This window comes from Martes martes (assembly GCF_963455335.1).
Source record: "Martes martes genome assembly, chromosome: 1".
Taxonomy (NCBI): Eukaryota; Metazoa; Chordata; class Mammalia; order Carnivora; family Mustelidae; genus Martes; species Martes martes.
The window spans coordinates 178076702-178099609 of NC_137888.1; the positions used below are offsets into that span (position 1 = coordinate 178076702).

The 22908-nt window shown below is 42.2% G+C and overlaps 1 protein-coding gene across 1 annotated transcript in view; it reads left to right on the forward strand.

Moving 5' to 3' along the window:
• The window catches only part of SHQ1 (SHQ1, H/ACA ribonucleoprotein assembly factor), a 94998-nt gene that overhangs the window by 69857 nt on the left and 2233 nt on the right, over positions 1-22908 (forward strand). The gene's annotated exons all lie outside the window — the stretch shown is intronic.

A 22908-nucleotide genomic window follows, 5' to 3' on the forward strand; every position in this document is an offset into this window, starting at 1 on the left:
ATTACTAGGGACACCTGACTGCCTTAATCAAAGGAGTATGTGACTCTTGATCTCGAGGTTATGAGTTCAAGTCCCATGTTGGGTGTAGAGATTACTAAAAAAAATAAACTTTTTATTTATTTATTTGACAGAGAGAAAGAGCACAAGCAGGGGGAGAAGCAGAGGGAGAGGGGTAAAGAAGGCTCTCTGATGAGCAGGGAACCCAATGTGGGGCTCCATCCCAGGACCTTGGGATCATGACCCAAGCTAAAGGAAGACACTTAACGGACTGAGTCACCCAGGTGCCCCTAAAATAAATAAGCTTAAAAAAAAAAAAAAAGTAAAGAAAAGAAATAGTTGCCTGGAGGCTTCCTGTGGGACCAGTCCCAATCATCCCCCCCCCCCCCCCCCCCCCCCCCCCGCTTCTGGTAACCACACCCTGAATTTTGTGTTAATCATTACCTTGCTTTTCCTTAAGGTTTTACCATCTCTGGGTATACCCCAGTTTAGTTTTAGTTTTGCTTGCTTCTCAGCTATGCAAATGGAACCCTACTGTGTGTGTATTTTTCTATTACTTGCCTATTTGACATAACACTTTTTTCTTTTTCTTAGATTTATCCATGATGATGTACAGTGGTGTAGCTTATTTATTTATTTTTTTCCTACTGTGTCCTTTCTCCTTGTCTGGATACATTGCAGTTTGTTTATCCATTCTCTAGATTGTTTGTTCTGAATGGTTTCTTTCCTGTTTGGGTTGTTAGGAAAACACTGCTCTGAGCATCTTTGTGCATTCTTTGTGGTGCACTTTTGTATACTTTTTTAGTAAGCTCTGTACCTGGGAATGGAATGCTAGGAGTTAGGGGATGGTTGACTGGGTGATGTCAAACTGTTTTCCGAAGTGGTGGTACCAATTTATTTCTATTTATTCATGCCCCCAGGAGTGTGTAAGAACTTCCCTAGTTCAACCTTAATGCCAGTACTTGTTCAGATTTTAAGATTCGATAATCTGCAAGGGTGTTGAAAGAGTTCCTTTTGTCATTTCCATTTTCAGTTTTTTTGATAACTAATGAAGTTATCCGTTATCTTTTCATGTATTTATGAGCCATTCGTGTTCCCTCTTCTGTGAGACATCTGTCTCTGGTATTGCCTCCTGCTCATTAGTGCTCTCTTTCTCTTGATTTTTAGGATTCTTCTGGTATTCTGGATATTAGTCGTTTATTGGTTAAATATGTTGTGAACATTTTCTCCCAGTTTGTAGTTTATCTTTTAGGTTCCTTGTAGTGTCTTCATAAACAGAAGTTTTTAATTTTAATGTTGTAGAATTTATCAGTATGTTCCTTTAGAGGCAGGCTTTTTGTTTCTCATTTAAGAAACTTTTTATGATATGGATGTCATAAAGATACTCTCATACAGTATCTTCTGAAATTTTTATTCTTTTGCATCTAGCATCTAAGTCTTTAGTCCACCTGGAACTGATCTGGTGTATTTTATGAGACAGGGGATCCAGTTTCATTTTTTCTCATATGGATCACCTTACCCCAGCTTCGTTTATTAAATAGTCCGTCCTTGCTTCATGCATCCTGCAGTGCTCATTCTGCCATCCATCAAGTTTACGTATATACGTGGATCTGTTTCTGGGTTGTCTGTTCAGTTCCACTGCTTGACTTGTCTGTCATGTGCAGATACCATACATTCTTAATTACTCTGGCTTTATATCTTAGAATCAGCTTGTCAAGTTCCATGAAAAACATTTTGATTAGAATTGCTTTGAATCCGTTAATATGTTTGGGGAGACCAAAACACTGAGTCTGTTTCCATAACATGATATGACTCTGTATTTAAGTTGTCTTTGGTGTCTCAGTAAAATTTTATCATATTTTCCTTAAAATCTTTGAACATCCTTGGGATTATTGCTTTAGATTTTTTTTGCTGTTTGTAAATGATAATTTTTAAGTGACTTCCAAACTGTTTAAGGCATATAGAAATGTTAATTTCACATTTTTATATTGATTTCATAATTGACTATTATGTATAGGTTCCCTTCAGTTTTCTATATAGGCAGTAGCAGTACACATAGTGACAATTCGGTTTCCTCTTTTCCAATCTTTTTTTTTTTTTTAAATGAAGATTTTCTTTATCTATTCATGAGAAACAGAAGGAGAGGGAGAAAACAGGATCCCATGGGACAGGGAGTCAGATGTGGAACTTGATTCCAGGACCCGGGGATCATGACCTGAGCCAAAGGCAGACACCTAACAGCCTGAGCCACCCAGGCACCCTTTCTTTTCCAATCTTTGTATTTTTTCTTTTTCTTTATTCTTCATCTTACAGTAGTGGCCACACTCTCCAGCACAATGCTGAATAGGTAATGGTGGTAATGTACTTCCCTATCTTGTTCTTTGTCTTTAAGAAAATGCTTTGATGTTTGTTGTAGGCTTTTGTAAATGGCTTTTATCAAGTTAAGGAAAGTTCCCATTATGGTCATTGAATTTCATTGCACATTTTCCCTCCTTTTTTGAGATGCATCTTAAGGTTTTTCTTCTTTAATTTGTTAATGTAACGGATGGTATTTATAAAATTTCTAACTTAGGCCTTGGATTCCTGGGATAAACCCATCTTGATTGTGATGTATTATTTAAATATGATTCTGGATTTGATTTGCTGACTGTGTTTGTGTATTGTGCACACCAAGAAACATAGGGATGGAAAGAGAAGGAGGGCTGCGAGAGGAAGGAAGAGGATGGAAGGAAGAGAAAGAAATTAGGATCATAATTTTCCATTCTTGTACTCAGCTTTTTTGTTCTCTGAGATAATGTCTGTAAAAATTTACCAAAAAAGCCATCTTGACTTTTTTCTTTCTGAGAAGATTTCTAACTATTCAATCAAATTTTCCAGTTTTTTTTTTTTTAGAACTGTTCTAGTTCTTTGTTTCTTTTGAGTTGGTTTTGATAGGTTGTATTTTTCTAGAAATTTTTCCACTTCATCTAAATTTTGAAAACTCTCTGACTTAAAGTTATTCTTATTTTCTCTCACCTGTTTTCTCCATAGTAGCTGTACATTATTTTATTGTAATGATTGCATTATTGTCTTATTGTAATATTTGTGTTTTCACTCTTTTCTATTAATCTTGCAAGAGAGTGTATTTGATTAGTTTATCAAAGAACCAGTAATTGTTCTTTTGATCTTCTAGTTTTGTTTGTCTTCTTTTGCATTACTTTTTGCCATTATCTATATCATTTTATTCCTCCTATTTTGGGGCATTTATTAGGCTTTTATCCCCCTCTGACTTCTTATCTGGATGCTTAATTCCTTAACTTTGAGCCTTCATTTAAGCCTATACATTTTCCTACAGGTGTCTGCTTTGTGTGCACTCACAAGTTTTGAAATAAACTGAATTTTTATTATTATTCCATTGCAGATATTTTCTGATTTTATTCATGAATTGTGGAGAAGTGTTTCTCCTTTCCACGTGTATGGGTTTTTAATAGTGATACCTTTGTTACTGATTTCTTTATATTTGTGTCAGAATTTTACTATTCTTTTGAAATTTGTTGAGATTAATTTTATGTCTTCTATGCAGTCATTTTCATAAATTTTAAAGCTTAAAAATAATGTGTGTCCTTTAGTCGTTAGTGGCTGTGTTCTGTGTCCATTGGATAAAACTTGTCAGTTGAGCTATTCAGACTTTCTATCTCCTTGTTGATTTGTTTTGTCTGTTTCATGTATCAGTTTTTGCATTGGAAGAGTTCTTTCAAAGTCTCCTACTAAGTTGGTGATCATGTCATTTTCCTTTAGACCGATAGTCAATATTTACTTTATATTTTGAGGCATATAATTCATTGTTACTAGTTTATAATTGTTATAATCTCCCTGGCGAGTTGAAATGTTTATTATATAGTGGCTTTCTTTATCATTAATAATGTTATTTTGCTTAGTTTATTTTGTCTAATATTAATATGGAGATCCCAGCTTTCTTTTGGTTAGTATTTGCCTGGCCTATATCCTTTCCATCCTTAGAGGAGTTAATTTTTCTAGACATGCTTCAATAAACTTTTGGTGACTAGTTCAAATTCTGAGATAATTATGAAATCTTATATTTTTTGTATGTGAAAAATATACTCTCAGCATCTGATGTAAAGCTGTGATGCGTCAGTAATTTGGGAACCATTTGTGACTTCAGATGTTTTGGGGGTTTTGGTCTTATTGTTAGGCACATTGACATGTCTGGGTTTCCTGATTCAAGTGTGTCTGTCTTTGACTCCCCACTCCACACTCAGTCAGTCACGAAGTCCTTTTAATTCTTCTGTACGGTGTCTTTCATTTAAATTCCTCTTTTTGGTCTTACTTCCTTTCCTTTAATTCAGGCCTATATTTTCTTATTGTTGCCAGAGTGTTCTGTCTCTTCTCCTTGCCACCAGAATCTCATTCCCCCTCTTGTTTTTTTCTGTAATAATGCCAGTCTGGTCATTCTGAAATGCCATTTTGATTGTGGCTGTCCTCAGAAGTTCTCAGTGGTTTCCCCTTGCCGACAAGGGGAGTGCCTGAGCTGGGTTCAGAGCCCTAGCTTTATATCCTCTTCCTCGTCTTTTATGCTTCATCCCTTACTCCTGCTGACTGGGCTCCCTGTCTCTCCCGCCAAACAAGTAAACTCACCATTTTCCAAGTTTGCCGTAAACTTTAGCTTTTCCTTGCCTTTGTGTATTCTGTTTTCTCTATTGGAAGTATTACATTTTGCCTGAACCTTTTTCTCCTGACCCCGGCAAAGTCATCTCTTCACTGGAGGGCTTTTCTTGGTGATGATCATCTTTAATTCTGTCACTTATAGAATTGAAATTCCTGGCACAGTCTTCTCATTTGCAGGGCTTTATTTGAGGATCAGTTCCCCTGCACTGTTGCTGCTGTGTGATTGCTTGACCTCGCCACAAAGAGTTCCAGTGCCTAGAAACCCACTGATGAGTGAGGGAGCCTGTTCTATTCTGAAGCACCTTAGATGGGTTAAAAGTCCTCCTTTAAGTTGGACTGACATCCACTTCCACCATTTTAGTTTTATTTCTGAACCCATACAGAGTAAGTCCCATTCTCTTTGCAAACGTGCTCTATCCCTGCTCTATCCCTTCTAAGGCTTCTAGATCAACCTTTTTTTGTCTTGAAGTTACTCTTCTAGGTCCAGACTTCAAGTCTTTGGCCTTCCTGGCCTCTTTTTAGACAAACTACTTTTTCAGTACTGCCCTTGCCCCCCCTTTTTGGTCATTGTCCTTTTTAAGTATCCTTCAGGCTAAACAAAATACTCCATGTCTGGCCAGAAAGTAGAGGGGAGCCTTTGAGCTGTTGTTTTCAGGGGTTTTGTGGACATTACTGTGTTCGTGTAGTGTGGGAGCTCATCTGCTCATCGCTGGAAACCTCAACACACTATTCTTAGTTTGCCATTAGCCAAAACCCTTAACATTTTAGCTGTAGACATTGTTGTTTAACTGTAATTCTGCTTTTGGGCTAGTGGTTGAAGAACTTTGCGTTTGTCCTCGTTTATTTATACCTTTTTGGATTTGGTTTATTCCATCCTCCTGTTGAGTCTTTTTGGAACTGGAATCTGCCATCTGCTGTAATACTGTTTGTAAACTTGACTCTTGAAATCCTTCAATAATCCTTTTCCGAGCACTTACGTTGTGCCACGCACGAGGCAAGGCCCTGGGGGATTGAAAAGGGGTTAGATAAGGCTTCTGCCCTTAAGGAATTAGAACACACATTCTCAGCTTTCACCTCTGACAGTGAATGAAATGCTGCACGAGGAAGTCTGTCACCACAACTTTGTGCTCTTCTGCGAGGTACTTTCCTTCGGCTTGAAATCGATCTTCCCTCTTGAGGTCAGATGTGAATCCCATCAGCTTTATAACCTTACCCCCCTATGTTCTGTGTTCTGCCTGTAGAGAGGCCACGGGAGATTTTGATGTGCCATCCTGAAACCCAGGCGCCTTCTCTGTACACGTCTCCCAGGCTCAGGCCAGTCGGGGGATGGCGTCGGTTCTCATGCACCCATGTCATTTCCTGAGCCTACCATTTTACCTCTTAACTGCCTGCCATTCATGGATTTGGGGTTCACTCTCTGGATTCATCGCTTTTCCTTTTTCACCTTTTGGAAATTAAGCAGGATATACTTGCATTTTTTCTGTCTTCTCTGTGGATGTTAAAGGCTAGAAACATCATTCTGATTCCATCAGTAGGTATTTTTCTGTGATCAGCAAACTGTCTTTTTATTCTTGTAATCAGTGTCCCAGGATTTGCCTTCCATAATAACAGCTCTCAATTTATAGTCCTTCCTGAACATTTTTCTCTTCTCTTTAGTCTCAAGTTTACTGAACGGACCGACAGCCCTTGGTCAGACAGAGAAGCAGACTCCTTGGAACTTCTCAGATACAGTCTGGCCCAAGCCAGGCCCTGATCTTCTTAAGCCACAGTCCACAAAGCCAAATCCTGCTTTTAATTTGAGACGGTTGAGGTCACAAAGTTGACCCTGGCCATTAGAAATGTAGAGAGACTGTAGAGTACCATGGTTGAGAGTATGGGAGCCAGCTGGCTGACTTCACCTCTCTGCCTGTATGGCCTTGGACAACTCCTTTAAACTCTGTCTGTTTCAACTCTTCGCAGAGTGGGACAAGTCAGATGAGGAGACTGGTGCAGTGTGATCAGAGCATGTTCACACAGAGTAAGTAGTCAATGAATGGTTTGTAAACAAAGTGCCGGTGATGCAATGCTTGCTTACCAATCTCACGGGCTGGATTAGGCAATCACTCTGTAGTAATAGTAGCTGACCACATGTCAGGCATTGTGCCGAGCGCTTTACAGTCATTATCTCTCTTCATTTCACGGGTGTCATGTGAATCTGGGCTCTGTCCCCATTTTATGATTGCCCCGGGTTACATAGATGGAAACTGAAGCTCAGAGAGATGAGATGACCCAAGCCTGTTTGTCTTCAGAGCCTGGGCTCCTAGCCACCTTGCTGTGGTCAGTCAGTTCTCTGTCATCTTCCAGAGCGGGTGACCCTAGCCCCCATAACACTGCACATGCTGTTGATGAAGTTCCGTTCCCAACAGTGCGCTCATAAGAAAGATCAGGATTCGGGGACAGGCGACTTGGTGTGCTTTGTGATGCTCAGGGCGTAGAATATTACGCTGGGAACTAAGGACAGACATGTGGAGTTTGGCGGGGCACAGAGAGAAAGGAGGGGGTGAACTAGGCAGGGACCCAACTGGAGGCAGATCCCCATGGTCACAGTGATGTGCTGGGTGTGGTAGCAGAGAGAAACTGGTCACACGGGTGTGGCAGGTATGGGTGGGGTGTACAGAATATGTTAAAGAGTAAGTCTGCAGAATGGGAACATTCACCCCAGCGGCCCTTGGGTCACATGTGGCTCTCAGTGAGTTTTTAAAACTTTGAATGGGTTGTCAGCACTTAAAAATTGGAAGATGTGATGTAAAAGTCTGGATTTATAGCTGCTCTGGAAATACCGGAAGTTCTGGCAGTTGCTGGGCCCACATCCCCACATGGTAACAATTGGCTGGAGCTGAGGCCAGCTGCCTCCATTATGTGGGACAAGTGCTCTCTGCTGTGGCACAGACCAGCCCCACCCCCCCAACTCCCATCTGCACGGATGTGAGGGCTGTGGAACTGGTGACCTCCACGGAATGGACAAGGGGTCTGATACTGCATCAGAAGTTCATTGTGCTTGCCTCCTGCCAGATTGCAAGTTCCGTGTGAGCAGGAGCCGCGCTTATGCTTGTGCCCCGCTTCACTGCCAGGGCTCACCAGATGCCCCACTGATGCCAGGCACTCAGGAACCAGGGTGTCTGGGTGGCAGCAGTGACCATGTTAGCGTGGGATGCTTTCTGGAAGCTGCCACAGGCCCCTAGAATGCTGAGGAGGAAACACACTGTACAGTTCATTTTGAGCCCCGTTTTTAAGGCAAACTTTGGACGACCATGAAACAGCAAATAGGCGGCTTAGAAATCAGAGAGTGGTGTGTGCGTGTGTCAGGGGAACACTGCCGGTCATGCAGCGCTGTGTCCAGTGCCTCTCCCGCTCATGGATGGCTACTCTGCTGTTTTCTTCTGCCGACACAGAGCAATAGGAACGCATAAGGAAGGCTTGTGGCACGTGCTCAATTGCCTCGATCAGCAGGACCACGGCACGACGGAGATCACAGCCTGAGCTCGGGGCTCTGTACAGTTTTGCAAAAACCGGTAAAACCGAATTGCTTTTAACCAGGGATATGATATGATCTTTCTCCTGGCTGCTCGTGGTACCCCTCACTGCAGTTTACCCTGTATTCTTGTTTTGTTTATTTATTTACTTGCCTTTCTTCTGCACTTGGCATCCCTTGGGGCTCTGCGTGAATGCACCTTGCCACCAGGAGTAACTGGGAAAGAAGAAAGTCAGACTGCCTCTCCCCTCGGGCTCCAGCTCTGGAAAATCAAAGCCAAGCCAAGGCCGCTCTTTGCTGCCTGCAGCAGGGTCAGCGGTTTGTGTAATGTTTTCCCCATCAGCTTAGCTCTGCTGATTTCTGGTGTTTTTGAGCAGGGGGATGAAGAGCGGCCTTTCCAGCAGGTGGGACCTGCAGCTGGGATCAAAGCTCCCCGTCCGGGCTCCCGCTGACAGCAGTCCCTGCTTTCCTGTAAACCGCTCGTGGTGGGGCAGGATTTGTCTCTGTGGAGTGGGGTCACTCCAAGAAAAACTGGCGCAGATGCCCTGAGAAGGAATGGAAGGAGAGAAGCACTTCTGTCTCGCCCCGTGCAGGGAGCATTTGATAACATCATTTGAATCAAACCATAATTAGGCTTTTGCAACCAGTTCGTGTAGGAACATGAAACGCTGTTCAGCCAACAGGTTTGGTTCTAACAACTGTCTTAACTAGAGATTTAAGTTGTACTGTGTATCCCTATATTTAGTCAAATAATATCTTTGAGCCACTTTTTCATTCTTATTTTTAGTAATCAGTAATTTTTCTAGGTAATAATTTGGGTCTGATTGGGACTTTTTGGCAGCTCTTCAGTTCTAATTATAGAAGACTTTTTGCTTGTATGTCTCGATGATAAAGTGAACGCAGGATTTTAAAGAGCTGGCCAACAAACTGGTTGAGTCCTAATTTTTGAAAATCATGGCTACCACCTAAAAATGTGGAACAAATTACAGTTCCCGTCCTGATAAAACTACCCCAGGAGATTTAATTTGCATAACTGTTTTGACAGGAATCGGATCCCACGCCATAGGAAAGATTCTCCAGCGGTTTTACTGGCGAGTGTCCTCTTCTAGCATCTTGTTTCATGTCATAAATAAGCTCTAATTACCCAGATGGTATCACTGCTTCAGTGTGAGCCAGGACCTGGTGGGTCTGCACCGCAGAGGCTCTGGCCTTCCCTGGGGCTAACCCTTTGTCATGAGGCACATGTTCGCTTTTGAGCGCCGGTGAAAATAGGGACAGCTGTACAGTCCTGTTTAGCTCATGAAGCCAAGGAGAGGATCAGATGGACTCCTGCATCTTAAAGCCATTTGAAAACCCTCCAGCCTGGTGCCAGTATGGAAGATTAGCACTCAAGACTGTGGTCAGCCCTGTGACCTGAGCTATGTCTGGGCCTCATCTTTGTCAAAGAAAATTAGGGCTTTTGATTAGATCTGTGTGGTCCCATTTTGTGCTCATAGTTACACGAGGCTATTTTAATTTAATTAATTAAAATTAAATAAAATTGAAGATCTAGTTTCTCAGTCACATTGGCAGCATTTCAAGTGCTCCGTAGCCATGCGTGGCTAGTGGCTCCCGTGTTGGACAGCGCAGAGAGAGAGCTCTTCCATGATTATGTAAAGCTGGCCTGGACAGCTCTGGACTCCTTTATCTCTCAGATATCTTCCGATCTGGGATTGTGGAGATCGTGACAAGGTGGCTTGCTTGGTCTTTATAGGAGAATGAATTGCGCCTTTAATGTCATCCCTGCCACCCGGACATAGCAGGGGCTGAAATGTTGTAATCTATACTCCTCGTTGCCTTGGTGGCTGAACAGGAGGCCTTCCTGTGGCGTCTTTTACATTTTCTTAGATGAGAGAAATTAGCTGTAGAATGATAGGTTTCTGAGCCTCATATAGTTACATCTAGCTTAAATTTGTAATATGAAGTGTTACAAACTTTGGGCAAGCCAGAATTTTTCTTCTTTTTTGCTACATCTCTGGGTCTTCTTTTTAGAAACAAGGTGAAGGTGACCTGTTGTCATTTTCCCTGAGCACGGGACAGCGTAGGTTGGGTCTCAGGTGGATAAACGTACGAGAAGGAGTAGCTGAGGCATGGATACATGATATGGAGATTAGAAACAGCCACGTGACAGTTGCTATCCAGGGGGCTTTCAGGACAAGGGGCAGGGGTAGGTGGGAGTGTTGTAGTGAGTTAACATCTCAATAGACTAGAGATTCAAGCCCAGAGAAAATAAAATAGGTAAAAAGCAAGAAAAAGCTAGGTCCCACAGTTCAGGCTGTTCAAATATATTAGATCCCTTTTGTCACCTTTCAGTGAAGCCTTCCTGAAGCACTCAGAAAAATTGAACATCGCCTATCCCTAGCACTCCTGCGCCACCTTTTTAGCTGTTTTTTCCCGTGGCACTTATACTCTCTGGCACATTGTATATTTTACTTACTTTGTGTTTATTGTCTGTCTTTTCCTAAGAAAGAGTGTAAGTTCCATGAGCACAAGGATTCTTGTCTGTTTTGCTCAGTGCTTGGGCACATTAGTACTTTCCATGAATACTGAGTGAATGAATGAATGAGAAAAGCAGATTGAGAAAGAAAACGTTTCTGAGAATGAGCCTTATGATCAAGAGAGGCCATGGTGATGACTCTTGAGCCAAAAGGTCCATCAGAGCGGGGCTCCTTGCACTGTTTTACGTGGAACCATCATTGGTGAATGAATGCAGTTTAGAGGTTATATTTGTGCTTTGGGTGACAGAGGCCTGGCTCATAATCAGGCTGCCCTTTCCAGAATGTGTGAAATGAAAGCAAATGCTTAGCTCTCCAGAGCTGACTCAGGAATAAGACAGTCTTACACTACTCCCATCCCTTTTAGGGGTTTGATCAGATTGGGTGAGCAATTTTTTACACAGAAAAGTGTAAGGTGGTGATAATAATCATCACTTTGACTCAGTCAAAACCCTCTGGAATAGTTGTATCCATCAGACTTCTGTGTATCCAGATCCCCTGTAGAGCCTGGTAAAATGCTGACTGATGACGAGGTCCGTGGTGGGGCCTGAGACCTGCTGCTGTGACAGGTGCTGAATACTGCCGCTCTGCTGGTCCAGGGGTTACCCTTGGAGCAGCAAGGCTTTATTAAGGAGAGAAATTAAGTCTTAGTCATGGCATCAGTTACCTTCATTAAAAATAGTTCTAAATTCCCCTCGAATAGGCTAGGGACTGTAATTTCAGGATGCTCTGATGGATGCTTTCCACTTTTGTTCAAGTAGTTGTTGAGGTAGCATAAGCAAGCATCAAGAAAATCAGCCTTCCCCAGTTTTGGTTTTTCTGTAGTTGAGCACTTGCCAGCACTCTTGTCAGGACGGCTTTCAGTTCCAGGGCTTCTAATGCAGTTGTTGAATACCCTAAGTCTTAGCAGACTTACATTGGTTCCTTACATGTGAGAGGTGGTTGCACCCAGTAGGGGGGTGTGTGTATGTTAAGCCATGGATCAAGCTGGTCCCAGAGGAGCCTCGATAGGAATTAGAAGTCTGTTTTTATGGTGCAGAGAAGCTCACAGCACCTCACTCTCTCTCTCACTGTGAGGCTCACTATGCCTTTGAAAGAATTACTGTCCTGGAAGATTTAGTTTTTTAAGATTTATTTGTTTATTTTAGGAAGAGAGGTACAGGGAGGGGTGGCGGTGGAAGGAGAAAAATCCTCAAGCAGACTCCTGGCTGACTGTGGAACCCAACTCGGGGCTTTGTCCCAGGACTCTGAGTATGAAATCTGAGGCGAAATCAAGAGTCGGATGCTTAACTGTCGGATGCCACCAGGTGCCCCTGTCCTGGAAGATTTAATGAGGGAAAAAAGGAGCATCCAAAACCATAGACATTTCAGAATTTGAGTCTGAGAGTCAAGCTCCCTTGTAAATCAACGATCTTATCTTATGTGCATCTCTCTTTTCCTGCCACATTACAAGATAGACTATAGTTGACCTTTGAACAATGTGGGGGTTAGGGCTGTGGAGCCTGCCCCCCTGAGCCCTTGCCTCCATCTTCATGTAGTCAAAAATCTAACTCTTGACTCTACCAAAACTTAACTACTAATAGCCTACTGTTGACCAGAAGCCTTACTCTTAACGTAAGCAGTCAACTAAACATATTTTGTATGTGTATGTATTATACACTGTATTCTTACAATAAAGTGAGCTAGAGAAAAGAAAATGTTACTAAGAAAATGATAAGGGAAAATACCCTTACAGCTCTCTATTGTGTCGATGGGCCTGCGCAGTTCAAAGCCGTGTCGTTCAAGGGTCATTTGTGTTTATTCTTTGTGGAATGTTGTCCTTCTGTCCTGCAGTCCAGGGATATAGCCATGGACCTATCAGTGCTGTTGGTTTGTACCATGATTCTGTGGTTCCCTTGTCACCAAAACCATCCCAGTTTTCTCTCTTGGGTTGCTCTCATGGGCTTTCAAAATGTTCAACTGTCACCATATTTTGGTTTTGCCAGTTATAGAAACTGGCTAGGGTGAAATGATACAGTGTATACTCTTCTGTGTGTGGCTTCATTCTTTCATGAAGCGTTTTTGTTTTTGTTTCTGAGATTTATTTAGTTTAGAGAGAAGGAGTGAGGAAAGTGGAGGGGAGGGTCAGATGGACAGGGAGAGAGTCTTTTTTTTTTTTTAAGATTTTATTTATTTATTTGACAGAGAGAGAGATCACAAGTAGGCAGAGAGGAAGGCAGAGAGAGAGGGAAGCAGGCTCCCCGCTAAGCAGAGAGCCCGATGTGGGGCTCGATCCCAGGACCCTGGGATCATGACCTGAGCCGAAGGCAGAGGCTTTAACCCACTGAGCCACCGAGGCGCCCCCAGGGAGAGAATCTTAAGCATTTAAGCAGACTCTGCACTGACTGTGGAGCCTGACTCAGGGCTGGATCACAGGACTGTGAGACCTGAGCTGAAACCAAGAGTCAGAGGCTTAACCGACTGTGCCACCCAGATGCCCCTCTTTCAGCGTAATTTTTGTGAGTGTTTTGACTCAGCATTAATCTTAAAGGTCTCTTTGGGGCAACTTTAAAAAAATCCAGCATATTGATCTGAGGACATCAAGTCTAAGAAGGTGTGCAGCTAGTTGTGTAGTCCTGTAGTTGTGTAAGGAGTGTGAAGCAGGGGCATTGGGGAGGTTGGGCATTGAGTAAACTCTAGGTGGCTTATTTCTGAGCACTTTCCTCTTTGCCTTTGACACGCCAGCGGGACTCCTTCCCTGCAGGGCATAGCTTTCCGGGTCCAACAAGGAGCAAACCTAGTGGGTCTGCATTTAGGAAGGAGCTCAGTGCTTCAGCTCTGTCTTCCCTGCAGAGGGGAGACAGGTTCATTCGCTGCCCTTATTCCTATCAGTGAGCTGTCCTGATGGGCATAGCATGGGGTGGTTTTGTGGAAGAGCAGAGGAGGGTACCGCAGGCCTGCCCCAGAGGTGGCCACTTAGTGCTGTGCCTGACCCTTGGGAGGAGTGGTCTGTCCCAGAGCTGTGTCCTGTCCTGTTGTTCCTGTTTTCTCCCCAGGAAATCAAAGGTTCCAGACTTCCTTTGGAGAGCCTATTAACCATGGTTCCCAGCGAGTGGAAAGAGGCAGCGCTGATGTGATATGTCAGACAATTAATAATTCCGGAAGAGCCAAACCAGGGAGCAGGCAGTGTACCACTGTCATTCATTTTATAGAACAAGCTTGTCACTAAGAAACCACAGAACAGTTCAGGATTAACTGCTTCATACCATGGCAATGTGTATTTAAGAAGACATTCCACCGTGTATCATACCAGTGAGTGGATAAATATTTTGAATTTTCAAAGTTTTTGACTCCTGTCATAATTTGGAGAGCTGCATGCTTCAGCCTGTGGATGTGGTCAACGTACCAGCACTTAAGTATTTTCCTGTCTCAGTATTGTCAAAGTGGCAGAGCGCACTAACTTTATATTTTGTAACCAAGGAAAGTTTTAGCATTTAGAACAAGCACACAAAGAAATAAACACATTAAATCACTTAACCCGGTCTTTCCTTCTCAGAGCATGCCAGGAAATTTGGAAGCAGTCATTTTCATTCTGCTTTCAAGATGGGAAAGTGGAGACAAAAAGGACATGTTTGAAAAACTCCATCAAAACCTCCATTTCTGTAGACCTTAAAACTTGTCCTGTTTCACCAAGTTCAATAGTAGGTCTGAGTATAAGTAGTTGGAGTGCAAAGGACAGAGCATACTAGTTGGTGTTCTGTGGCATCGTGAATGGGTGTCAGGGGAATGAAGGTACTGGCCTCTCAGCCCTCAGGCTGGCGGGGATGCAGACCCCATGTCACGCCAGGCAGATGGCATCGTCTGTGTGTCTCATGACATGAAATTGCTTCTGAAGTGCTGCTTTACGCAGCTTTTCTAAGACTGAGGTGGGATTTTAGCTGAGTACTAAATAAGACCCCCGCATGGGAAGACCTAAGGGAGGAGTGTTCCAGAAGAAGGGTACAACAAGTGCAAGGGCCTTGAGGCACGAATGCATTAATATGTCCTCGGGATGGAGAGAGGGCAGCGAGTGGAACACAGTGACTGGGACACTAATGGCGGGGTGACCTCACTGAGAGGCGGGCAGGACCCATGGGCCAGATCTCTGGGGCTTTGTCCCCACTGGGGATTTTGGATTTTATTCTGTTTTGGGAAGCCACTGCAGGTTTTTACACAGGGAAACATCATGATCATAACAGAGAAATGTAGAACCATGGTGTTTGGATTCAGAGGGGAATTAGAAACAGACTCATCCCATTCTCTGCATCTTACTGGCGAAGGAAACTTTTCTGTGCCTCGCTGCTGTTGATATTTTTGGTGGTGTCATTTTTTCATCTGTAAAACCAAGAGGTTGTATGTGATGCTTTCTGATTTCCGTTCAGCTCTAAAGATCTTGATCCCAACATACCCCTCTCTATTAGTGTCCTAGGACCACTGTAACAAATGACCACAAACCAGATGGCTTAAAACAACAGAAAGCTGTTCTGTCAAAGTTCTGGAGGCCGGAAGTCCTCCACAGGGTTGGTTCCTTCTGGAGGTTTCAGGGGAGTGTCGGTTCCATGCCTCTTTCCTAGCTTCTGGTGGTGGTGAGCAATCTTTGACATGCCATGACTTGTAGATACATCACTCCAGTCTCTGCCACCATTATCACGTGGCCTTCTCTGTCTGTCTCTTCATTCAGTACTGTGGTAAGGACACCAGTCCCCCTGGAGTCATTGGATTGTGGACCTGCCTAAACCCGGAATAACCTCATCTTGATTTGATTATATCTGCAAAGATCCTATTTCCAACTAAGGTCGTATTGACAGGTTTTGGGGGTTAGGACTTGAACATATCTTTATGGGGGACACATTTCCACCCATAATACCTTTGTTCTACCACCTTCGTAGTAATGCCTTTTCCATCTTGTTGACTGACCTCCACTTAGTTTAATGGAATCTGAACAGCCATTTCATCTGAACAGCTAAGAGGTCAAAGTACTGCACCTCTGTTACTAAACAACGCTGTCTGCCCTTTTCACATAGATGAAATGTAGAAATACTGTCAGAATTGTTCAAATCTGACATACCCAAAATGTCGTGCTTCACGGAATCATCAGCCTTGGACCCATAATCCTCACTTCCCCATATTCTTTTCTGTCCAACAGAAGTGGGGTTTTTTTGTTGTTGTTGTTTGTTTTGTTTTCATTTTTGTGTATTTTTTACTTAACCAGCTATTTGGTTTCATTCAAATTATATATTTATTCTTTGCCTTGTACCAGAAATTATTTAAAGCGTGTGTGTGTGTGTTTGTGTATGTATAAAACAAATGGTGTTAATTAAAGGTGTGATCAAAGAAGGAAAAAAGCAACAAAATGAAAAGGGAGGCAAGACAGAGCTTCGGATACATTGCATCATGCCAGGCAGGTCACAGATTTTACTTTCCTAATAGCCAGTACAGAGAAGGAGGCCTTTGAGTTTCACACTGCCCAGAGTTTTGTGGGGCCAGTTTTGAAATCGACTCTGAATATCAGTTTGGAGGATTGCAGTGAAGCATTTCAGCAAAAGCAGTTCTGCTGGGAGGCAGGGGGAGTAGGGGGAAAGGTGGCAAGTTGATGGGACTCACATTTCCATCTCTGCTAATCTGATTCGGTCTGGCATAAATGCAAAACCATTTCAGGGAGAGATTGAGTACATTTCTTTCAAACAGTTCTCCCTCCCCCGCCTCCAAAGATTTTATGTATTTATTTGAAAGACAGAGATCACAAGTAGGTAGAGAGACAGGCAGAGAGAGAGGAGGAAGCAGGCTCCCTGCTGAGCAGAGAGCCCGATGCGGGGCTCGATCCCAGGACCCTGTGATCATGATCCGAGCTGAAGGCAGAGGCTTAATCCACTGAGCCACCCAGGCGCCCCTCAGACAGTTCTTTATGAACATTGTACCTTTCTTAATCTGTTTATCATCTTCACCCTTCCACTTCTTAGATGGGTATCAGTGAAGAAGTAAATAGTAACCTCTGTGGATTTGGGTAAGCCTTCATTGACCTTCCTGAGGCATGCTCTAACGTATGTGGGATTACCATAGCAATTTTTTTATATGGAGTCATTTACTTCGCTCTAAAATGTGTGCATGTTTGTGTATCTAGTGCAGCTACATATGTGTGTCATGCGGGTGGGGGCCCCTTATTTCTGAATATTGATTCAAATTTCTGTACTTAACAGAGTTAGAAAGAGAAGTGATGATAGTCAAAACGCAGAAATATTCACTAATGATCAAACCACTTAATTTAGTCCCTATTCTAGGATATTATTTCCTTCCTAGCATCCTATCCACACATCCGGCCAGTGTTTTTGTTGTTCGGCCTCTTGTTGATCGCTGATACTGTACAGTGCAAATAAATTGCAGATTGGGCAGAAGATCAAGGACTTCACAAGGGCAGTGAAAGTGATACAGGAGTTGTACTTGAGGGAAGCACACAACCACTGACACTGAGGCTTGGAAGCGTGGGATTAGTTAATAGTTGAAGAAGGAAACTCTACAGTAATAGGGACATTAGGGGGAAGTCTTTAAATGCCAAAGGAATCATTTGAATATCACACGATTGGAAAACCCTTGAGAAAACTGTTGATGCCTTGGTGATTATTTGTTCTCTGATTTGCTCTAAAAGGCTGACCTAAAGTGATAAATGTCATATAGCACTACACTGGAATTTTGCTAGAACAAAATTGTTAAAAACACAATATTTGGTTTACTCTTTGTTCATTGGGGGAAATGGCACATAGTTGCAGTTACAACCTACATATTAAATCATTAAGTATTTTATGAACTTGTTGGTGTAGTTCATAATTTTTTTTGAAGGTGAAATCTTAACCTTTTTTGGGTTACTATTTACTATTAAACTTTGGCCTTTTATGTTGATTTACCTTAAGTGACCTTTTTTGGTCTTAATTTATCTTCCATTAATGAGCATCTCCACTCTTTGTTTCAGCCATAAGGGGTGTAGTATGTTGGAGAGTATCCCCTCAAAATTCCCAGAACTTGAATATATGATCTTATTTGGAAATAGGGTTATTGTAGATTTTAAGTGATAGTTAAAATGAGGTCATGCTGGAGTATGGTGGCCCCTTAATCTAGTATGACTGGTATCCTTGTAGGGAGAGGAGAAGAGACACAGAGATACTTCCAGAGGGAAGACAGCATGTAAAGAAACAGACACAACAGAAAGAGTGCCTTGTGATGACAGAGGCAGAATTTGGAGTGATGGGTCTGTAAGCCAAGGAATGCCCAGGGTTGCCAGCAACATGAGAAGCCAGAGGTATGGGACAGGTTCTCCCTCAGAGCCTTAGAAGGGACTTCTAGCTTCTAGAACTGTAAGAAAAGAACTTTCTGTTGTTTTAAGCCCCAGTTTGTGGTAGTTTATTAAGCCCTAGGAAATAATACAGGGCGTTTTCGGAAAATTCTGCTATTTCATGGACTACATGTTAATCTTCATAGTCCGGCCCAGGAAGGTATTATGTCAGGTTGGAAATAGGTGGAAAGTGATTTCACTGCCCCAAACTCAATATGGCTTGAATAACTTGCAGTATTTTCTGTATTCAATACGTAGCTTTTTGTTTAAAGAAATGGATTGTTTCTGTTAATAACTGAGCTAGGGGCAGTTTTCACTAGTATAGTGAGATAACATACACTTCTCTCTTCACCTGTGCATCAGTCGTACTTGTGTTTCATGGTAGCTTTCAAGAGACGACTGTCACTAGCAACTTCTACTTAAAACTAATGCATTATATTTTACATCAGACTCCATAAGTGTGTTTTGTACAGAGGATTTCTGAAGTTTGGAACTGGTTCTTTTCAGTAGACTGGGATTATGATTATATGCCATTATCATCGATACCTTTTAAAAAGAAAGTTGTTGTACTGTTTGTCCCCAGACAGAACCTGGTATGTGTGTGTGTGTGTGTCCTTTGAAATTCAAAGGCCAAGTCAGTGTATTCCATCATCCAGTATGAAATGTTTGTTGAATTGCCTCACTGGCGCCCTGTCTTATATTATCAGTTGCTCGCTCTAGTGTCAGTATGTCATGCCTGGCAGGTTAGTGGGTTTTGGCAGAGGAAATGAAACCTAGTCAGTTACTACGAGATTTATAGTAGATCTGCTATTGCAGGAAGTGGTGAAAAGTTGATTGATAGTTGGAGACAAAATTCTACAACAAGAAACAGGATGTATGCTTTCTATTTATACCCAGGTTTTCCTACATTTTAGGGCTCCTTTTGCACTTTGTTTTGGTTCTTTCATAAGGCCATGCAGTCCCCTACCCTTTAACACAGTCACCAAGATATGAAATAATTGAGGGAATTCTCTGTTAGCTTAGCCATGGGAAAGGCATGTACTTCCCACTGTGACTGAAACTCTGTCGTGGTACTTGTATTCACTGGAACTTGTCGAAGAGCCATTTTTGATTAAAAAAAAAAAAATCCTCCAAGTAAGGTATTATTTCACATATACAAACAGAATGAAAGTTTTTTACAAGTTACATGGTAGTGTTACATTTCCAAAAACTTTCTAAGGAAAACCCGTTTTGAATATTTTATTAAAATATAACATCACTGTGATCCAATCATTATGTCTCTTTTAAAAGATGAATCTCTTCACTCCTGATTGAATACATTCTTAACCAGTAGGTGCTCTTCACTTAGATATAAAATATATACTGTAAGTACAATAGTAACTCAGTGTATTCATGACTTTGTATCTGAACGTACCTGGTGTTTGTAAGCATTCTGGTTAACTAATAATGTCACTTGATTGACAGAGCTTTTTGACATGAACTAGCTGGTCTGTTTTGAGTGTGACAGTGGAAAAACCACTAACTACATTATTGCGGTGCTTTCTGAAATGGAAAGGGACATTGTGGAGTTAGGTTCTAGAATTTACAAGGAGTGGCAGACTTAGAACCAACTCTAATTGTACCAGTGGTTGAAAGAACAAAAAGGCTCCTCTTTAATGGCTTAATTTTTTTTTCTCCAAATGAATAGTTGTTTTTTTTTAATTGCAAACAATGATTGCTACAATAATTCTATTCAAAATAATTGAATAGAAACAAACCCAACTTTCATTCCTTGAGCCATTAGGTCACATTCTACATCAGTGATGTTTTGAAATTTTTAATTCCTTATTATTCTAGCATTCTTTAGATGGTGAATTCAGAATGCTCTTCCATAAACTTAAGGTTTCTGTCACAACTTTAATAGTAATTTAGGAAACTAGCCAGCTTGAGGTAGTAGTAAAAGTAGGACTAATAAGGAATAGAGATGAGTCAGCATGGTGAAGAATCATAAATGAACACAGAATTCATTTTTTACTTAATTTCTTTAAAAAAAAGATTTATTTATTTCAGAAAGAGAGAAAGAGAGCATGAGTTGGAGGGACAGAGGGAGAGAGAGTATCTCGAGCAGACTCTGTGCTGACCATGGAGCCCAACGTGGGGCTCAATCGCATGACCCTGAGATTATGACCTGAGCTGAAACCAAGAGTTGTATGCTTAATTGACTGTGCTCCCATTTTTTTTTTTTTACATATTTTATATAAACCAGTCACTTTAAATGTGATATAGCACTTAAAATGAGAAACAAACTGCAGGATAAAAATTCACATTACCCAGTAACAGGCACGGGTCCTGATAGGATCACATGGCTCATCTGAGCCATTTTCCTGCCTATCAGAGTGGATCCTTTTTAGTCTCACATTTGTGGGGTCGGCTGGGTCTGAAAAGAGCCAGGATTACAGGTGAGAGGCTTTGAAATTCCAAATTTGTTCTGTTACACACGACAGATACAGTAGAGTAGACAATAGCAAAGATCCAGATAGTTTCATCTTGAGAGTTGACACATCTACTCTCTTCATTGTTCCCACAAAAATTATCCATATGTTTTCTTCCGGTTCTAAGCCTCTGTCATTCAGGCTTAGATGTGTACTTCATTGAAGCTTGCTAAGCTAAACCATCAATGTTTGCAGACTTCTGTGCCTGTACCTGTCAGAACTTGCTCATTTGGAAGATGTTGAATAGAGCTGTAGCTGGGGAGAAGTGAAGAATGTGGTCTTGGGACTGGAAACTTCAGAGCCTGGCTATTCGTGGGAGGCCCTGTGGCAGAGGAGGGAGCGCCCTGGGGCTCTAAGGCACGGGTTTCCGATCTTGACTGTGCCTCATTAGCTGGGTGAACTTCAGCAGGTCTCTTACCCCTCCAGCCTTCTCTTATGTCTGTAATGTGGACAGAGTTGAAACTGACCCGAGAGGTTGTCATTTGGAGCAAGTGTTTTTGGATCATCATCTTTTGTATATTGTTGGAAGTATTTGTCCTGGCTTGTAAAAATGTGAGATGTATGGTCACTGAAGTAAGAGCTTTTATCTTAAAATTTTATTTCTAATATTATGATTTAGTGAGAGGCATTTCCCAGATTCCTTGCTCTTTCTCTCTTAAAGCTGCAGGTTGCCACCCTGAGAAGACCTGCTTCAGTGAAAAAGATGGCAGCGAACTAGCTCCTGGGCTGACAGGGCCGTAGGGCAGACATGTCTCAGACTAGTCCACTACCTCGGACCAAATTCTTTACCAGTGGTCATCAGGGTTTCAAAACAGGTGTGGGTGAACACCATCGATACCCACCTTGGACGTGGTTGTAAATTACATTGAAACCATCTTACTCCATAACTGTGCTCCTCGAGATGTCTCAAACTGGTGAGAACATCCAGAGTTTATAACCCTCTGGTGAATCATAAGCTGACGTCAGCTGATCTTATCCTAGTTTTTCTCTTTACCCTAGCCACCTTCCTTTTCCTAAGCTCTGGGGTTTCCAGCCCTGACACTTGGGGGTTTCCTTGCATATGAGAAGGTTGCCCTCCATGATCGCTGTTGCCCGTGGCCATGCCCCCCACTCGCTGCTCCTTGCACCTGTCCGTGGATGCTGCCTGCGCTTGTGGAGGGCCAGCAGTGGGGACAGAGCTTCCTTGCACCAAATTTCATTATCATGGCACATATTCTGAGACCAAAGGGTCTCAGATACATCGAGGCACTTAGGTGAAAAATACCGCCTTTTTTCACTCATTTCCATTGCCCCACCAGTCACTTCAGCTCCAGTGAAATGAAGCTTCATTTTCTCAATGTTATGGGATAGACAGCTCTTTCAGGAGTGAACTTGCCTTGTGAACTCACCCTCCTCCAGCGTGTCTCAAAGCTGCTAAGCTGTTCTGTATGCTCATTTCACCTTCAAACGTAGAGACGCGTAGAAGCCATGTCACTGTGCTGACCACTTTCACTTACTGCCACCCATTTCCATCGTCACTTCCGATTTTCCTCTCTGGGAGAGTGAAGACAGGGTTTTTGGACACTCAGAGTATGCTTTTCGTTGCTTCTTTCATAACAAAAAGAAAAAAAACTAATTCATCCAAGTTAAAAAGTTTATATTTAGTATAAGGTAACATTACAAATTTAGAAAAATACCCTCTGATATAACACGAAACGGTGTTCTGATAAAAATAAAAAGTACTTAATGCTGCTTTCTGTAGTACTGCATTTTATTTTTCATATATTTAAAACTTTTGAATAGGAATTAGTGTTCACAGAGGTTTAAAAATAATATGCAGTGAAAAGCCTCCCTTTTGCCATCACCATCCTCCACCTTTCTAGTCCCCACCCCTTCCCCCCACGTAAGCTAGTGTTTTCTATAGCTTTCCAGGTTTATTGATAAGTATACAGGCAAATAGATGTGTTTATATTTCTTTCTCATTTTTTAACATAAAAGATAGCATACACATATGGCATGCTTTTTGCTGTTGCTGTGAAACAGGATATCTGGGTTAGCCCATGAACAGCTTTGTTCCTTACACAGCCCTAGACTCTTCCTTTGCTCAGAGAGGAGAGTCCGTAACTTGTTTAACCAGTCCCATAATCGGGGGCATTTTGTTGTTTCCCATTTCCGGGTATGAAAAGCAATGCTGGAGTAAATAACCTTGGCCTCTGTTCTGTAGCATATGTGTTTAATTTCCAGATGTGCTATTGCCGGGTCAAGGGTATGTACATTTTCAGTTTTGTAAGTTATTGCCAACGTCTCCTTCACAGGGGTCAGACCTGTTTAATTTCTCATCAGCAGTATAGGGAGGTGCCGTTTTCACAGCCTGGCTAGTCATGCTAAGCTAGTGTTTGGATATTTGCC